At 46.8% G+C, this 14,392-nt stretch overlaps 1 protein-coding gene and 1 long non-coding RNA gene across 2 annotated transcripts in view; one reads left to right on the plus strand and one right to left on the minus strand.

Moving 5' to 3' along the window:
* LOC139988855 (uncharacterized) overlaps nt 1-14,392 on the minus strand; it is a 127,983-nt gene that overhangs the window by 34,652 nt on the left and 78,939 nt on the right. The window lies entirely within an intron of this gene.
* LOC139988860 (LIM domain only protein 3) overlaps nt 9,711-14,392 on the plus strand; it is a 69,961-nt gene continuing 65,279 nt past the window's right edge. The window contains exon 1 of the mRNA XM_072006644.1: nt 9,711-10,114. The gene's annotated coding sequence lies outside the window, so the exon portion shown is untranslated. The remainder of the gene's footprint in view (nt 10,115-14,392) is intronic.

Genomic DNA, 14,392 nt, shown 5'->3' on the forward strand with positions numbered 1-14,392 from the left:
TCCGAATTGATCTCTAAACTATAAATTCCTAATAAATTATTTCTAGTCGCTCTAAAACTTTCAATAGAATTCGAACGTTCGAGTTTAAAATGTTAATTTTGAACATAATATCGTCAGAAATGATCGATAAATGTTTATATTCAAATTCAGTGAAATACGCTCATAGAGGATCAAAAGATTGGCAAAATTGAAACGTTTCCTTCAAGTATTAGCCGAATCAATGGACGATTTACGAGGCGAGAGCAAGAAACGAACGATACAAAAGAGGCGGAGGGAGGGAGACGGAGAGAAAGGCGCTCCGCGGAAGATCGATACGTTGAATCGGTTTGCTGGCGGCTGAGCGGCTCGAAAGACTAGCTCAACAGCTCATAAAAGGGCGCCCGCGGAAAATATATATCGACATTGAAAAGTTTGTCGAACAAGCCGGGCGACATGTTGCCACGATAGCGCCATAACTTAACGCCGTCGTCGATATGGGAGGCTCCTTCTCCCTCTTTCTCTCTCTTTTTGCCACCATTCTCTCCATTTCATCCACATTTCAGCTTCGTCCCTTCATAACGTGTACCTGCGATCGCATGAACTTAAGGGCCGCTTCGCGCGCTATTTTTACGAAACGATGGAAATATGTCGCGCCGATTTACAGGCCGCCGTCGACACGTACCGGTGCGACAACAAAGGAAAGGAGCTTTCGCCGTCGCGGATATTGGATACGGAAGAAACGATAAAAATCGTGCCAGGATAGCTGGTAATTATGGCAACACGGTTTAACACTAGAATTATCAAGTTTCCTCTTATTTTGTTAATGATAAGAATTTGTAATTTCATTTTTATCTTACTATTTTAATTATAATTGAAGATATAACCGTTGACATTATAGAGTTGTGTCGACATTTAGTGTATGTATACCTAAGTATAGTGTACATAATAAAAATTAAAATTAAAACTATATAATGAAAGTAAATGAGTATATTCAATCGCGTTCCTGTCTCGATAAAACCAGACGTTAATATCGCAAAACCATTTGCACGCTTTTAGTTGCAAAAACCGAGAAACAATTGAAACGTTGAAGTTCCAACGTAGAATACTAGAATTGTCCTATTTCTATTTTTCAGTCCTTGATTCTTAAATTCCATCGACTACCTTCGATAAAATATCCGTGAATAAATAACATGCACAGAATTTTCAGCGATTCTCTCTCACGATTTACGAACAGTAGCAGGAAAAATAGCCGGAACATTGTTTAAGCATATCCGATTCGACACCAACGGACCAAGATTCTAACAAGCTTATCGGTAGCTGGTCGGATCGAAGCCAGGGGCATAGAATTGAACCGGCCTCGAGTGGCAGCGCATCGACATCGACAAAGTTCATCGAAGACGACAAGCGAAGCGGCGATCGGCTGAAACGAGTTCACCGTGGAGCATTCTAGCTACCTACAGCCCTGGCAGCGGCTGTAGGCTGGGGTCGTTGCAATTAAGGGTATTAATTAGCGGGTACTTCATGCCCCCTCTCGTCTCCACCGCTGGCCTAGCCCACCGCCACCCCGTGCCCCTTTCCCGGACCAAACCCTCCTCTACCCCTCTCCGGTGGCTCTCCTATACGTCGACCCACCCTCTCGTCTCTGCACCCCTCCTCGTGCCGCTAAAGTGCACCGCACCGCACCACTGACAGAGCAATACGGACAAGAGGTATATAGCTAATTACATGATTTTATAGCGGTGTCCGGGGAATCAGGAAGGGGTGGTGTAGAGGAGAAAGGGGGTCCAAAAGGGGAGAGGCGGCAGTGAAACACTCAGAGACGTTCGTGACGTCAATGGCGAGCAACGCAAGCTGAGCTTCCGGCAAGGGAGGATCTAGTCGAATAGGGGAGAAGGGTTGTTGCGGAATTTTTTCTTCTCTACTTATCTTTTCTTTTTTCTCGTTTTCTTCCGCTATCCCCTTTCCTGTCTCTTTTTCGCAGTACCTTCTGTTCTCTTCGTTTTCTCTCTCCTCCCTTTTTCCTCTTCCTCTTCCTTTTTTCATTTGCTTCGCGATACGACGCAACGTCGACGGTGTAGACTTTGTCAATCGAGGCACGCGTTTGGTTCTCTGAGACGCCTCTGATGTTGTTCCATCACGAAAAAAACCACGTAGCTCGGCATGGGGAACCATCGTGCCGCTAATTACCCGGCACCATGCGTATGCAGTAACGCACGTCGCGACATCCCATGGAAGTAATCGTAGCCCGTGTCTTTAAACAAAGTTGGTTGGAACGCGGAGATTTTTAAGCCGGCCGTGTACTTGGTTCGTATACGTTGATCGGAGAAAGATAGGTACAGGTGAGAAATTCGCGAGAAACGCGTCACTCGTCGATCGAATGAGACCAGTTGGCTTGGCGTGAACGCTCGTCGAGCCACCGATCCATCGGTATCCGCCAGATGAACCCGCAAAGCCGCGCGATCAGGCTACCGCCAGCTCGAGGGAGAATGGGTTAGATATTCATGTATTTAAATTTATTTATTGGCAGGATTTTTGCTCCGGCGAAGGTGTCGTCGGGAACGGAGGGAGAGGTAGAGGCCTGGCCGGACTCGCCTTTCTCGTCCCTTTTCCTTCCATCTTGCAGTCGACTGTTAAACCTTTGCCGCTCGACAAGCCCTTCTTGGTAATTTTCCCGCTTAAAGAGATCTCGGCCAATTACGCGGCCTGTCCGACGGCCGTTGAATTTTAATTGGAAAAGAAACGAGCAGAAACCCTCCTTGCCGGCTCTATTGGCGCACCCCGCGGCCCACGAACGCGCGCTCAAGAAGCGTAGATACGGACGCATCCGACGTTGGTCCGGTTTTGTTCTTGACGCGGCCCGAGGAAAACGTGGCTCGTGCTCGAAACGGTGAAACCGAGAGAAATGCCGCGTGATTCGCGGTCCCTCCGTGTCCGTGGCAGATTTCTCCATGGTTTTCCGGCGAATTCCAAATGAGAGGATTTCACGGGGTTAGCTCGCCAGGAGCACCCCCATTAAGTATCGCGATTAATCGCGACCTACTGAATCGCTTACGCAAATCACGGTATTAGCTATTCAGAGTTATCGGTCTGCTGTTGGCTCGTTCATTTTTCTCCGACTCTTCCTGCCTCTTCAAATTGACACGACTAGGCAATCGCTTTTGTTTCGGTTACATTAGCGAGAGAATTGAAAGAATTCTCTGGTGTTTTTAAATTGTTCGTTTCGATAATATTGTCTCTGTAATTTGGAAGATTTATTTCGATGCAAATGTAGTTTGGACGGTTTTGTAGCTCCTTATAATTATTTTCTTCGGAGCAGAAGTTAAACACGGTCTTGTTTAATGGAAGATAAAAAAAAGCATATAGAAAAAGGATTAGGATCGAAATCTATAGTTTAAGGATAGATAACGAAAGGTTAAAAGATCGTTTTAAAATGGATTCCGTCGTAGCAAGGCACGGGTGCTGCCACGTCGCGGAGGAACAATAAACCATCTAGCCACCCCCTTACCACCCTCGTAATCAATTTCCTAAAGTATCCACATACGATCACGATCTTCCTTCGGAAAATCACCACGTCTCTTAACTCTGTTTCGTTCCAACAAACTGTACAAACATCATTATCATTTCCTCGAGACAGCCTTTTACGTCAATATCCAACCTTAACATCCCAAACAAGAATCGCCATTTCAGTCTCTATCAGCGCTGTTTCTTCGTCGAAAAAGTGAATGTAAACGTCGCTTCAACGTCGTTCACTCGTTTCACCGTATAATTATTTCCCATCCTGATGATATTCACTGCATTTTCTTCATCCCCTCTAGAGCAAACGATGGAACACCAGCCTCGTAAGTAGCAAAAGTGGACGCATGCGTTCGCTGGCACACGCTCCTATATTGCGAAACTTTCATGAACGCGTGAACGCGTGAACGTGCGAAGGTGACTACGTGCGAGCAGCCGATCGACAGGGGAGAGCTAATAAGTATCGAGAAACACGGAGTCGAAGTAACTTTTAAGAAGTCTACCATCGACATAGGAAAGGGAAAGAGGCGAGTGGGGTTGCTCGGTTTCCAGGTTTCACTGGCGTTCGAACTCGATGGAACACGAGGTTTCGAATGGGGGTGGTTTGGGTAACCGTAGGGGTGGTGGTAGCAGTACTTTATGAACGCGTTTCACATAAATTGTCGCGGCTCTTTAAGAAATTGGAAAAAGGCGCGAGATCCTTGGTGAAACAGCTTGCGTCGAGAGTGGCTCGAGAACTTTTTGAACTGCTGTAGGACAGCGAGCAGAAAGGGGAGAAAGGAACGCGAGAAGAGTGAGGAACGACGGGACGGGGGGATGCTCGTGTGTACGTGTTCGCGCGATACTGTGTGTGGGTTCGAATCGGTGTGCGTGGGCGAGCCCTTCGAAGGAACGTCTATGAGGCAGAAAAGAGGGAGAGCACGGGCTTCGAATAAAAGGTGACAAGGTTCTAACCGTGGATTTACGTAACAACACGAATATGCCCGTACCCTTCGAACAATCGAGATGCCTCGTGCTTATCGGGCCTCTTCCCGTCTTCCCACTTGCGTGTTGCATCCGTTCGAGCAATTACGTAACCGCGAGCAATTTGGATCTCGCGGAACTTTACTCGTGTTTCCGACGAATTAACGATTAACGAGCTAAAAGAAGGATCATGAAGATGAAGCGGCGAGGATGGTCTAAAAAAACAGTACGACCTTCGTTTTGTAAGAATCTGTTATATAATGTTTCGGAAATGGTAACAGAGACAGGCAGAAATGTCACAGTCAATACATTATCGATGCTCGTCCAGGAGAGGGTAATTCGAGTATACGAAAAAAAAAAAAAAAAAAAGAAAAAGAAAAGAGGAAAGGAGGAGAAGAGTCAAGCCGGAGGACAAAACAAGAGTGGCGGGTCGTCGAGGCGCAAAGGAAAATCGATGCGTACCTGTGGGACACATTTTCCAAGCAGGTAATCTTCGTTGGCGGACGAGATATTACATTTGAATAAACGTCGCCGTCGATAACCGCGACAGATCGCAAATACGCTATCGATCTAAGCGAACTGCCGCGCGTAAATATCCCATGGGAAATGTTTGCTAATATCGATCATATTCTCATTAATAGTATATGGCTTTAGGCTGGGGGGGTTGTCTCTTATCGTCTGCGAGCGTCTCGCGAAATCTCTGCTACCCCTTTCGGAATGGTTCTTTGAGTATTTCGCGCTTTAACCGGCACGGTACGAGATGGTCGTTCGCTATCATAAGAAAAAGAAGAAACGAAGAAGAGAAGAAGAGGCAAATCGAGGGGAGAAAGCAAATATGTACACGTCGAAGGCAGACACGAGCGTGAAAAGTTCAGAGGCGCGCTGGCGCATGTGCACGCGTACATGCGTGTACTTGTATGTTCGAGAGCACACACAAGGGACTGGCGAACAAAAAGTTTCGGGGTGCGGTGGGCATTTATCTCGGCGGACGATGATAAAGGGAAACAGAGGTTCGCGGCGTGTTGGAGCGAATAAAACGTAGTCGCGGGTTACGTCGAATAATGCCTATCACGGAGAGTAAATCGGAATTTACCCCAAATGCGAGCGAGCGAACGAACGAACGAACATGCGACCATATCTCGTTGGGCCCACCCCCTGTGGCCACTCGCCGCGTCCGCCGGTGTTTACCGCAATTATTAAATGTAAACTCATATTTCGTAATTGCCAAATATTGGCGGTCCGATCGGTTGGTCGTGGCTCGATGCATCTCGCGAGGGGATGCTACTGCTCTCGCGCGTTTTCATCCCTTCTCGCATAACAATCCTTCCCAGCGGCCCTTTGAACGAATTAAACCTCGACGAATCGATAAATGAATTTGCTTCACAGTGGTTCGTTTCTAGATACACTTTGCCTTCCGACAGAGATTCGATAAAGATTTTGGATTTCGCAGATCACACTGTGTCGTTCCCTCGTTGTAAATCCACTTATTCCAGCGAAAGATATTTCATAAATTCAATTCTCTATCGATATTTCGGTGCGACGGTTTTTCACTTTAAAAAAACAGCACGCAATGGAAGCTCGCGAAGAAGTTAATCGGATATGCGATTTTCGATAGCCAACCGGGGGGAAAGGTCCGCGCTGTTGACGAGGGTTGTCAACGGCGTGGCGTCAGCTTGTGTAACTATCGGTAATTAATCAGAATCATCCCCGTATATCGTGTCCGTCGGGTGCGGTGAAGGTAAAGGGAGGGGAGGGTTGGTTGACGGTGGCGATGCCATGTGGTGGTGGTGTTGGTTGCGAAAGGGTAGTTAACCAGTGACGTCACGCCCGTGGCGACATCTGGTCCGGCACTAACCACCGGACACTGCAGGACGTTGAACACTGGACACTAGTCTGTCCCTAATTCTGGATCAGAATCAAAATTACCCTTGCGCGATCGCGTCTAGCCTCTCCATGTCGGCAGCTGCTTCTAATTAATTCCGCGTTCGGCACGTTCTACAACCGTTCTCTATCCCTTTCGGTCAAAACGACCCGGGGAACGATCTCGGGTCCAAACGAGCAATAAATTTTTTATTTCAAAATTCGTTCCACCGTATTTAGACTGAGATATCTGGCAAGATACGATATCAAATAATTACGTCAGACCTTTTCGTGCAATTCGACTTCACGTTTTCTTATTTCGTTCTCCTTTATTTTTACGTTCTTTCAACTAAGCTGTTTCGCTTATTTGCGTATCGAATCGGAGCTGGGTTGGGACTAAACATACTACGCAAACTTTCGGAACGGTTAAAACGCGAATAGTTAAATGGTCGACGCTTTGGTGCGTAACGCCAGCTTCAAGCACGTTCCTCCATGCTCGTGGCTATCAATTGCGGCTAATCCTTTTCGAGGACCACCGGGAAACTCTTGTCCTTTTTCCCGGTGGTTCCCTTTACGAATCTCGGAACAGCATGGTTGAAAAATTCGTTGTTAAATTTCCGCGTTACCATGTGAATCTTTGCGCGTTACGTTCGGTAACGCGCGGTCTCGTAATTGGCCAGCGTTTACACGGTAATGGCGGGCTGGCATCGTTTTAAAAGGACGAAACGTAACCCCCTGGTGGACAGTTAAAGTCCGGCCGGCCTGTGGAACCGGTCATGTATATTAGATACCCAATTCCAGCGGTAATCCAGCCATAAATATCTTTGAATTATATTTTCCACCGGGCTGGACACCATCACGAACGATTTGTTCTAAAAGGTGGTGGGGGAGGGGGGTATCGGAGAGAGAGAAGCGACAGAGGAGGGATAAGCGGCACGAGGGCGAAAGAGAGAGAGAGAAACGGGCTTTATTTAGCCGTTAATCGCTCAATTAAACTGAATCGCTCGAATTAGCTTTTAATCCCGAACGTGGCGGTAGCGTGAATGGTATTTAAAAAAATCAAAATGAAATTTTCAGAACGTTCAGCTGCTATTCTTTTTCTTTCAAACTTGCCCTTTTCGATCGTTTATGCGTGTCCTCCGATTTTTTACGCGGTTTACAGTTCCATCTTTTCCCCTTATTATCGTGTTTACACGTATTAACGAACGTAAACCGTGGCGCACTCTTCAACGTTCTTCAAAAATAATAAACGCAGAATGTATTTATTTATTTATTAATCGCGATCAAAACAGCGTTAATTTTCATAAAATCGTATTTCAGCGATAAATTCTCGTCGATAAGATGGGTAGGGGGAGCCATATCGCGAATGGATGTGTGAAAAAATAGCGAAACAGTGTAAATATTTACGATCGAGCGATATTTGCCAACTGGGAGAAACGATTTCGCGGTGTTTCTAGGAAAATTTAGTATCCACGTCCAACTCTCTTCTATCTTCGAAATGAAATCACACAGACGAGAATTTGCATCGTTCCGCGAACAGCGTAACTATATTTTTCTTTTTAGGCGGTCACCGAACGTTGGCACGATCTTTAGGCTAATCTAATCCTATTTACATCGCGGCACCGCAGCCAGATTGACGTGCACGGAAATAAATCGGGACGGGGCGAACGCGAGCACCATCGTGGCCGTATAAATTCGTGCTTTCTCCCTGAACAAATCGAACGTCGGGCCTGATGTAAATGAATTCCGCTCTAATTGCAATTATGTGCCCGGCGAGTGCACATAAATGTTCGTCGTTACGCGATATATGACGCGTCACTCACGACCGAGCCGTGCGTCATTGCGAATTTATGAAATACTGATCGATGCTATATCCGTATCGCGCTAGTCTTCCACCAGCCACCGTCATAATTGCAATCAATAGTTGACGTTATATATAATTTGGCCAAGTCGAGACGACAATCCATTACGTATTTACGCGTCCTTGTCGTTTTCTTCCCGTGGGTGAAGAAGAACGTCTTCGTGGACGAAAGCTTCATAAAATCTAACGTGATGGTATAGGTTATAGGTACGATTACGTCAGTCACAGACGATTAACGTTAGTCTGTGCTTGTCAAGTTAATTTTCCGCTACACGAAGCTTCCGCGGAGCGACGAACCGCCGCCATTATTTGAAATTCCTTTGCTCCAAGTGGGAACTACGTCTGAAAAGCTTGGAAACTCCGATTTTGACTGCTTACAATCGAATTACGTTTACTCGGCATGAATATATCCGAATAATCGGCAATCAATAATAAATCACGTTACGTCGTCCTAGGCTAAATGCCATTCTCCAAGGGTAAATCATTAAAACGTTGGTAGCCGCGCACGCCAATCAGCAAGCATAGCGTGTAAATACGTGATGGAAGTACCCCAAACCCCCTTCGCCACCGTGCCGGGCCGCGTGCTCTTCCCTGAAATCACACCATCCTCCTAACTGATTTGCTGTTTAGCTAGACCGATTTATTTATCGGTCGGCCGTGATTAGACTTTCGCTTTATCAGGGACACACGACCTCGTTAAACATTGACCGGTCCGGCAGATTTGTTAACGATCGTCCTGCACTGCTACCGATCGTGAAAAACACTCTACACACCTCCGCATTCCTGCTTCTTTTCGCGTAATACCAAATAACTTCCACCTGTTGCTACAAAAGAAAAATACGTTGCGTCGATCGATGACGATTGGATAGCTCGTGTACACGAGAAAATGTCTTCGTTCACTTATCAGCGAAAGCTACGAGGTAGATGCACATAATCTATATCTTCCAAACAACAAACGAAGAAAACACTTAGAGAAAAGTAGCGAAGCTGTTTCTCGTTGATACGTGTTCTGTTCGAATTTATTTCGCCGAATCTTCGCCGTCGTTAAAATTCAAGACCGTTCGAGCAGACAATAAGATCCCTTCGCCGTCCACGATTCCCTGTAACACCATCCAAAAGTTCAGAGCATACTACGTGGCAAAAAGTTCGATGAATAATACGGTGACGGGTCGCATTAACTATCGGCCCGTGTCCTCCAGAGTCTTCGGCGTCGTTAGTTTCCCTTAATTACCGCGCTTGCCTCTATACCCCCTGCCCCACCCTAGCTGGCGGTCTCTGGATCGAAGAAGTCAGTTCGCAAGTTCTCGAAGCTCGAACGGGAGAGAGCGGTTCTCACGCTCGTTAGAAGCTTAAGGAAAAAGCACGTTAGGGGTGGGATAGCCTAGGAATGTGGACACCCACGAAGACGTGCCCCTTTCGGGATGTCCTATCGTCACCCCGAGCTTATTCCGCCCCTTAAGTTCTGGCCACACCCGCAATCATGCGCAGTTTCCACCCATCGGCCAATGAAAGCTCGAGAGCTTGCAAGCTCTGCTGAACGGCTTTCGAGCCGAGCCACTCCGACAAACACCACGTGCCACGCGGCCGAGTTGCACGTGCGTCCGCGGAGCTGTCGAGCTTTTGCGCGTCGTGGCCGTGAGTCGAGCCCTCCAATCGACGCGTCTTTTGAGGGACGAACGTCGTGTTCCGGTATCTCTGTTGATTTTTCTGTTCTTCTCTCATCCAGACACACCCTGTTCCCTTTACTTGCGTCGTTGATCGTTGTACACATTAGTTCGTTATTGCACTGTTTCGTTTTCTATGCTGAAGAGAAAAATCGTCTAGCCGACGACACAGAGGAAGACACCGAGACTTCACGGTCCTGAACAGGCTGACAGAACGGGGCCCAAACGTAATCGGGCGGAGGCAGTTGAAAACTTTGTGAAAACCACGAAGAACGTAAGTAAGAGTTTCTTTATTTCTACAATACGATTAGAGTTCGTTTGGATGAGAATCGAAGGTGACAGCGGACGTGAGAATTGATCGTGACAAGCCTGGCCGATATTCAACAGTTGGTCCTTCTTTTATCTTCCAAAACTCGACCCTTCGTGCTACCCCTGCGTCGAGCCCTTAACAGGTTCGCTCTTACGTCACCCTCGATTCTTATAGCAATAGATCGTACCTCTTGGGTAAGAGGTTGTCGACTACTTCCGTTTTGTAAAATAAATACTACTGCTACGCGGTGATATCATAGTCAGAACTATTGGATATCGTTACTTTTAATAAATATTCCATTTTAATACCAAAAACCTCAATTTTCTGTCGAGTGGAGTCGACAGATAATTTTGTTTCGTTCTTTCCATTACGAAACGTATATAATTCAAAAAGAACATCGTCGTGAAATCTCGAAACGCGTAAAAGCAAACGACTAAACGAAAAAAAAGGCAGTAGCCATGAGGAACAGACGTCGCGCGTAAAACGACGGAACCGCATTTATCGCGTTTATCCGCGTAATTCTTTTCGCGGTGCGGCCGGATGCTGGCGGAGGAATTCGCGAGCCGTGGGCAGTAGGTGTGGCCATAGGTGTAACATATTTATGTTGTGAACCGGCCGAGTGCGGGCAATAAATAGCGAGCGCACGACCGGCCACGGCGGGGGGTGTGATGGCGCGGGGAAGGCAGGTACGAAGCGTAGGGGTAGTTCGTCGAGGCGCGGGGTTAGAACGATTACGCTTTCCAAACCCCTGGTCGTTCGACCGCGTCACTGGCACCGCCACTGGCACCACCATCGGCACCACCACCGTATCTACCCCCGCGTCGCCCACACTCCCATGTACGTTCTATCACCATCTGTCTTTCTCTCTTTCTTTCACTCTGTCCCGTGTCTCGCGTTTCGTCCCCGCTTAACCCTACCAACCCTTTTGCTCACCTACATCCCCCTGTCCCGTGCCAGCGGAAGCTGTATGGTACCCGAACAATCCTATTCGTTTGTTTCCAGCCCGTATGCACGCATATACGAAGGCATGCAATTTCGCGTTAGGAATGCGCGAACGAGCGCATCGCAGACAATGTTTGGGGTGGACGGAGTACGAGGCGTGCTTCTTTGGAAAATGCCATGGCGAGAGGGCTTTAGGACGACCAAAGGGGTTGCAATACTGTCTGGTCCGTTTATACGCTTCAACCTCCCAAAGAAAAAACAATTTTCGTTGTTCACCACGATGTTATACAGTAAGATCTTCGTACCTGGATTCTCGGTATTGGTTGTTTCAAATATCCGTGGGTAACCGCAGTTGGAAAAAATAAATACGGAACGAAATGTGCATACACGAAGGTACGAATAACGTTGCATCCCGTACGGCACTCATTTTATTTTACTTTATCCCATAGATATTACCACATAACGTTCATTACTATACTTTTACCGTTACATCATATTAAATTAAATCATGATATACCATAAGTAATAACACACTACCAAGTTGTAATATACTTATGATAATAAGTATGCACAGTATACGTGTAGCGTTCTCTACTAATCGTGGCAGAGTTTGGAACTTATCCCCCGCGAATACGCAGATTTTACTGTATTCTCATTTTAAAAAATTAAATAAAAATTGGACAAACGTGTCGTGTACAGCGACAATTTAGATCAGGTGAATGACGAGTACGCAAGTGGTAGAACGGAATCGCATGTATAGACAGACGCGAAAGCACGCGTACGCGGCCTCGAGTCACGGCTATGCAGGCCATCTTAGGAAGCGAGCACCCCTCGGCATTCCAGCGATCTCGACCGATCGAGAATCGAAGGATAACAGGAACGCGGCGCCGAGTGGCCGCGTGTGTGTCGGCTGTCCGGCAATCCTAATGATGCATATCTCTCCTCGGCCCGTTATGTCTTGAATGTCACGACGATGCGATATCTGGCGGACCGGTATCGGTCGGTGAGGCTGTTGCTGGGGGTCAATGGGGGGGTTGAACAACGGGAGAAGCACGAAAGCTAACCGGAATCAGGGTGGTATATGGTCGCAATGAGGTTGAGAGCTTGCGGCCGGATGCCAGTCTAACCATGTCTAGCGTACGTTTACTTGCAAGCTTGCCAGACGCTCGTACGCATCGCCAGCATCCGAGCAATGCGACTCAAGAGTCCGCGTCGCCGCTGACGATGCACTTCAAGATGCAGTCTCTTGGTAAGCATGCTCCTGCCCCCAGGATTGGCCCGTTCGTCGTCCGCCAATCCGCATCAGGGTGTTTTAACGTAAACGTGACTTGGCGTGTATAGAGAAGAGGAATCACGCTGATCCGTGGTTAGGATGCTCGAGTTTTTGGATTATACTTTTTCAACAAACGTTCTGGATATTAGATTCTATATAGGATGCATCTTGTTTAGAGTTGACGTACGTGGCGAAGGAATGATACTAATCAATGTTTGGAAAATGAGATTTTTCAAGGGATGCTTCCTGCGAACAAGCGTCCTTGATAGTAATTTTTTAAGGAATACTACCGACTGTATTAGGAGATAGGAAGATTTCTTATGGGATATTCAAACAGGCACTCTTTCTATTAGATTGCTTAGAATATGTTCTATTTGGTGTTAACGTATATTAGAAAAGGTATAATGGAAACTGAGAAATAAAAGAATTTTCTTAAACGATAATTTCTAAGTTTTCATTATATTTGGTTCCGTATAGGATATATTTCACTTGCCGTTGAAGTACGATAACGAGGACAGTTAAAATTAAATTGCAGATTCTGCGCTTCTCTCTCTTTCTCGAGTTATTATTTCTGTGGTTAGAATTCATTCGGAAAATAAACGAAAACGCAGTGTCACCATTTCTCCACCTTTAAACGCGTTATTCCTTTCAGAGAGGAGGCGTGGTCGCCAGCTCTACATTCGATGGAATGGAAAAATGCGAATTCCATTTAGCATACAAACGCGGGCCCACGCAAATGAATTTTATAAGTGTCCTTTTCGCGAGAACACGCGCGTATTTCGACGCTTTGGCTGCGTTAACCCGGCGGGATTCGAGGACGCGCGATGGGTAATAGGCGGCCGCGAACGAAATTTCCACCCTCCTGTTCCCTGCGCCGGCCACCCCCTCGCGCGGCACGGTGTGTGCGTACACCTCGCGCATTCCGCAGCGAGATTGCGCAAAAATCGGGCAAAACAAACGCAACTAATTTAACTGCTTTCGAACAATTAATCCGAAGCATTTAATTTAATTGCGCCGCAGCCCGTCGAGACCGGGCAGCGTCAGTTGAAACAACAACCGATGCGAGACCCGGCCGGAATTTTCGGCTCGTCGCGCTTGACTCGAATTCTTTCGGATGCAAACAACCGAAAAAAAATATACACGCGCCTCTGCCCGTGCGAAATCAAACAGCGACCCATGGACATCGAAAGATGTAAACCGAATATCGAATCGACTAGTCGGAGGAAATCGTGCAAGTAAAAGTCTCACGAATGACGAACATCAAACTTCAAAAATACGGCTATATTTTCATAAAGGGGAGAAAAAAAATTGAAAGTAGTTACTCCGAGATGGAAGAAGATCGAGAGAATCGCGTACAGGAGTTACGGGCGTTGGTGGAGAACGAGCTAGTGGGTAGGTGTAATTAATAGCAAACCCGTATAAATCAGAGACAGGCTGGATGCAGGTTGGTATGCGCCGTTCCCGATGCGGGATTATGCCCAGAGGGGCGGTTACCCCACGACCCGCTAATTTTTCAAACGGCCGCCATAATGGTCCCGGCTAATTACTGATTTTTATCTCCACGAGTCGGTACTGTGAGAAAGAGTCGTTCGACCATGAGAAGAGGGACAGAGAGAGAGAAAAAATTGAGCGAAAGAGACGAACGCAGAGAGGGTGGGATAGGGAGGCTACGGAAGAAGAATTGGATTCGGGTCAACGCTCGTTCTGTATTGCGATTTTAAACGGCTGAGAAATTTTCTGCAGTAACACGGTATAGAGTTTCGCTTTAGAGTTCCAACGATAGTCGAAACGATCAAAACACGTTTTTAACGATTTTATCGAACCTTCGTGATAGCTGAAATGTTCGTTTAACCCTTTTGGCGAGTTTTGTTTTCCGCGATAACGTTAAAACCAAATAACCAACTTTCGTCAAATAACCAACACTTATCGTAAGAAAGTTAGAGCGAGGGAATAGTTTGGAAGCCTGTGGCGTTAATGCTACCGATCGCTGTTAGTCGGATGCCGCTTGGAAACTTACCGAATTCACA

The sequence above is a fragment of the Bombus fervidus genome, chromosome 7 (assembly GCF_041682495.2).
Source record: "Bombus fervidus isolate BK054 chromosome 7, iyBomFerv1, whole genome shotgun sequence".
NCBI classification, from domain to species: Eukaryota; Metazoa; Arthropoda; class Insecta; order Hymenoptera; family Apidae; genus Bombus; species Bombus fervidus.